The sequence below is a fragment of the Nothoprocta perdicaria genome, unplaced genomic scaffold (genome assembly GCF_003342845.1).
Source record: "Nothoprocta perdicaria isolate Ctin4 unplaced genomic scaffold, notPer1 scaffold_29, whole genome shotgun sequence".
Lineage (NCBI taxonomy): Eukaryota > Metazoa > Chordata > Aves > Tinamiformes > Tinamidae > Nothoprocta > Nothoprocta perdicaria.
Window position 1 is genome coordinate 3,166,142 of NW_020455521.1, and position 5,517 is coordinate 3,171,658.

Genomic DNA, 5,517 nt, shown 5'->3' on the forward strand with positions numbered 1-5,517 from the left:
TTACAGAAACAATCAGTGTAAAACACGGCACATAGTTGAACCCCTGCCCCAAACTAACGAACTCACCTAACTCTTCTATCAGCTTTGACAGAGCACTAGTTTGCATTTCCAGTATCATCAATCATGATGACAATTAATAAATAACCTTCACAGCAGGATTTATTTAACATGATAAGACTGCAAATGTGGGCTTTTCCCCAAGCTGGTGACTCCACTCCAAAGCTGGGCTTTTCCTTCCTTTCTCATCCGAGGTGTCACCAAATGCAGCCTCGACGGGGTACAGACCCCAGAGAAGGGACTTGTGTTTGGTCTCAGGCAAGCTGGGCCTTGAGGGACAATTTATGAGAGACTTTTTGGAATAATGGCCTACCCACAAAATGCCTCATTAGGAACTTATTTTCATTCTCCTACTCAATGAAACACCGAGCAAGTAGTTGAGCAAGAGGACGTTTATCCATATTTCTACATAGGAGGGAAACTTGACCCACTCAGTTGGAAGTTGGCAGGAAGCAATGGGAGTTTAACATACAATAGGCACTTGGGTGGCCGCTATTCTTTCTTTCTTATCAAGCTACTATATTTATACTCACAGAATTTTATCTTCTCAATAACAGAGCAACAAGGCAGGGAAGAGGTGTGGCTCTTATTAAATGATCATAACCTGAGGGCACTGCACAGCGCAGGCACTACCCTGTGCTGCTCATCCTTGCGGGTCCAGGGAGAGAGATTGCAGGATAAGCTCAGAGCACATGGAGTTCAATTTCTCTGCAGTACTAAATTTTCCTTTCTGTGACAAGAGTTAAAAGTGGCACAGATGGCTATTTCTGTGGCATTAAAATTCTGGAARACCTGCTTTCCAGAAAGGCAGCGTTTACAAATTTTGCCTCAGTTTGGCAATGCTGAATAAGGCAACTGCTGGCTCTCCTCTGAAACAACTTAATAGTGATATGCTGTTTCAGATAATGYCATTTTCTGGCCTGATCACAAGCAAGTAGAAAGAAACACGATTTTTTATTATAAATATATATATTACATATATAAAAAAAACTATATATAAAATACTATATGCAATCATATACTACATATAAATAATATTTATGAAGTTTTATTATAAAAGAAAAAAATATTTATATTTTATGTTAGTGTTGAATTATTAGTTAGTATTCAAGCATTTCATTTTCTTTTTTTTCCCCACTATGCTCTACCAGAAGGAACAGTATCCCACCCACTGTCAGAAAGGACAGAATAATTTAACTGAACTGAAAATATATTGCTAAAGGAGAGAAGTCATAAATAAGATAACACTGAGATATAATTTTAAGACAAGATAGAAAAAGACTGAGAGTTTCAACATGTTTCTGCAACTGTGTTGGCCCACATAACTAATAAATATTTCCTAATTGGAAAATAAATTACTTAGCTCTTCCTTATAGCTCTTTTATGTCAAACTCCATCAGGATTTTCCTTTGAAGGACCTTTCCTAAACACAGCCAGCTCACTCATATCAGTTTGAGCTGATCCTTACATGTCACGTTCCGTTTACTGCACTTTTAAGGGAAAATTAAAATATCTAACTTCTTACTGATATGGAATCACATCCTGTTAAAGTAGTCCTTGTAAAAGGGCTCATTCTGTTGACGTAGGAAAATGAAGAAGATATAATAGGATAGGTACTAATAGACAGCAGGAAGCAAAGACGTTAAAAATAGTTTGGRCAAGTCTATCAGATGAATAACTGAGCACAGACTTTGCCCAGCACTGCAGAGAGGTTAATTCCCGAGAGGTTTTGCTGGGAGGCACTGAAAAGCATCTCCAAAGCACTGGGGGAGGTGGGGCTGGCGCGGGAAGCGATCYGGAGTTGGGGAGGGATTAGATTCCTCAGAGAGTGCAAGAGTCATTTAGGGTTAATAAAAGGAACAAAGTCAGGAGACAACATTGCTTGTAATGAAGCTATTGATTATGAAACTGCCTCCAAAGGGAGTGGTGTTTGCCTTTTCAGAATACAACCAACCAAAGCACTGAAGACTGGCTTTTAAAAGGACACAGCTGTACTAACAGAGAGGGATCCAACCCGTGGAGTTTTTGCTTCTTTTTTGTGCAGTGTGGTATTTGTGTATGAATACAAATCAGCAATAAATGTTTTTACCTGTCTCTGCACAGGTGTCAAGGCCGCTCTTTAAAGCTGCCAGCTGCTAGCGTGGTTTCTGAGAGCCCTCCCATCTGTCACAGGTTTGCAGGAGCTGCCATCCAACTTGGCGTCCCAAGCGTTTTCCTAAATGGGAATGAGAGTATTTTAGAAAGTTGTGTTTTACTCTCAGCAGCAGTAAATCACTGGGAGCTCCAGAGGCCTGCGATTCAAACTGTTTGTCATGGGTTTCTTTAGCCAGCCCTAGAAGTCACACGTGCTTATAGCAACAACCAAGCCTGCACTGACCAGGATATTTATGGTTTTAGATCTGTCTAAACCAAATCAGGTTTTATTCCAATATGCACTTTTTTCACAGAAATAATATACTAAGGTCCTCCCAAAAAATTGGGAGGGCTTCTTTTCTGTTTCACAAGAAGCTCCATCAWGGAGGTCAGAGCATACATTGTGCTGGTGGAAAAGTTTATGGTATTCTAGTGAGCGACAGTAACAACTGCGTTACCTCCCTGCATCTACTCCCTCCCACCCCCAGATATTTTAAGCCAACCGGCACCTGGTCCCTCATTCTCCCAAAACATTGATTTTGAAGACAAAGTTTCTCCGCAAAGACTATGGAGAATTCTAGAAGCAAAATGCTTGGTGTATAGATGTGATGTTTCTTTGCAGGGAGATAGAATGCAATTTAAAGAAGTGTTCCTGGTCTTGTCTCTAAGGGATTATGGATGACCCACAGTGTTGCAGAGCCTGTCCCAGCCTAGAGAACTATGAGGACATTTACAGGATGCTGAGAAAGCCAGTCAGTGAAACAGTTCATCTGGACTCTGAGCTTATGAGGATAATGAGATAGAATGGCTGTTTCAATAAAATTCAATAAAATTATAGAAATGAGGTGATACAAAATAATTAAGAAACTGAAGTCTTTTTTTCTCTCTCTCAAAAACAAACAAACCAAAGAAAAGCACTCAAGAACCACTTGGAATTTTGGTGCTGCTAGGCAATTAACGCTTCTGCCAGAGGATATTTGTCCTTACCCTTAATAAAGCTTTCAGCTCCAGAGTACATATCACTTCCAAAATGGGAGGTTACACATAACTGAACTGGTTCATTCACTCCTTTGCAGTCGCTCAGTAACTCCTAAAAACATTGCATAGCTCAGGGGCATTAGGGCAAAATAAATCATAAAAGGCATTAATTGTGCAACTCTGAATTATGCGGATCTCATTATTGCCATAATCATATCAGGCCACCATTAAAATTCTGTGTTGGGAGTGCAGATGTGACGACATTACAGTGCATATTGATTCTGGATGTTTGCTGGAGATAGAGGTAAAAGCCTTCGAGAGAGCTGGGGTGAACCAAGACCATATGAATTAATATGTAAACTGAAGGAAGGAGGTTTTCATATCTCAGTTAGATATTGTGGATATTTGCACGGTATTAATTATTACTAAATGTACATGCTTTGTATGCCGAATAGGCCTTTGCTGCATGGGCTCATTAGTTAACATCAGTTGCCTTAACAGGAAGCAGCCGATGTCTGCCTATATGGGGGCACAGAGAGAGACAGTTATGGAGAATTCTCTCTTCCAGCAGAATTATGAGTTTTCTCTTTCCCTGTTCTAAATGTGTTCCATGTTGAAAGGGTAGAGCAGTGCAGCAGAAAAACTCARCCTGGTGGTACCAGCTCAGGACGATAAATTAGATTTCAGTGTATGTAATTCATTAGATGCTCAGAAGTATCTTTCCTTTACAAAGAGAAAAGAAAACCCAACGTCTGCCCAAACTAACAAACAGAAACTCCTGGTATTTTGCCCTTTTTGATTGCTCAACATCAATAAGACAACCACTAGTTAAGTCAGACTTGGTAACTAGATGGACTGTGTTTGAATACCACCCAACCTAACATTAAAGACAAACTCTGCAGCAGCTGCAGTAATTTGAGGGGCTCTCCACTAGACCTTTTCCAAATAGATCTCTCTCTGAGCCTCMCAGTAATTATTGGCTGTGTGCAGATACCAGTTCTCTCTCTTAAGAATCCAGTGGTATAGTTAGGTCTCTCAGACACACCAGAATTTATCCCAGAACTAGAGCAACCCTGCATGTCACTAGCTTACAGCCTCTCGGGAATTTTAAAAAGAAAGAAAGGAAGAAATTTTAAGAATTTCTTAATTTCCTTTTTTTTTTTTTGGCTCTGCTCTTTGTACATGTTACCAACATGACTGATAGTGTTCTCTTTCGATCTCACTAATGGCATCCCTAAAAAACAACAACAACAAAAACGTGCAAGTTCCCTGACATTTCTTTCCCACCTGGGCAAAGGCCTGGCCCAGAAGATGGCCYGGGCTGTGAGGAGGCAGACTCTGCCCCAAGATATCAGCTTTTCCTCCTGTCAACAGCTACCACGAGGAATGTCTCTCCTCAGCTGAACTCTCTCACTCCTTTGGTCTTGCTTTCTGCAGTGTGTGCACACTAACACGAGTCTGTGAACCCTTTGGCATTATTTATACCGTTCTCTCCCTGGGGAGAAAAGCAGCACGTGACAAGTATTAGTCACCTTGCTTAAACTAATACTGGCAGATACTGAGAGAGCATGATAAAGAGGATAATGGTACACCCACACAAAATAATAGCAACACATTTTTCTGTCTGAAACATGCATTTGAAAAGGGACTTWTTTTTCATGTAAAAGCTGCTCAATTATCTAAAAAGCCTGACTGATAGTAATGCTATATTCTTCATGGAGGCACCTTCACAAGAAGGCTCCCTGGAAACCGATGTGAAATCCTTTAAAACAACTGCTAGCACAAAAGCAGCAAGCTTGCAAGTTTTAACACTACCAAAAATGCAACTGCAGAGGAACAACGAAACGTTAAGTATTCTTGTGTCTGATCCAGTCAAAGCAAACCTTGCATTTCACTTATCAGGTAACCACAAGCTGTCCAAGTGCTTTATGAGAGGCTTTAAATCAGTTCAGTTGTAAGTGCAGGAACTCATAATAGAGTTCCCATACAGTCAAGGGGAAAAAAGAAAAAAAAAAGAAAAAAGAAAAAAAAAAAAAAAACAAGTTATGAGTAAGTCCCCAAATAATACTACATCACATAAACACGCCATAAAACTTACTCTGGGCTTAGCAGGAAGTCCAAATATATCTGTTGCTCAATAGGTCCTGACCAGTCTGTAGATCAAGCTGGAACTGACTGGTCTTTGTGTCCCACCTAAAAACATCACCATTAATTATTTTTCTTTAAATTAAACACAAGAAATCTTTGTAAGGGCTTGGATGGCAGTCAGAATAAATGGGAACTAACAACATTACATAAGACAGGAGTTTTGTTTATTTAAAAAAAAAAAAAAAAAAAAAAAAAAAAAAA

At 39.8% G+C, this 5,517-nt stretch overlaps 1 long non-coding RNA gene across 1 annotated transcript in view; it reads right to left on the reverse strand.

Moving 5' to 3' along the window:
- Positions 1-2,159: 2,159 nt before the first annotated feature.
- Positions 2,160-5,517, reverse strand: part of LOC112949300 — a 4,386-nt gene continuing 1,028 nt past the window's right edge. The window contains exons 2-3 of the long non-coding RNA XR_003249804.1: positions 5,267-5,361; positions 2,160-2,272 (exon numbers count right to left, since the gene is read on the reverse strand). This is a non-coding gene — a long non-coding RNA (uncharacterized LOC112949300). The remainder of the gene's footprint in view (positions 2,273-5,266; positions 5,362-5,517) is intronic.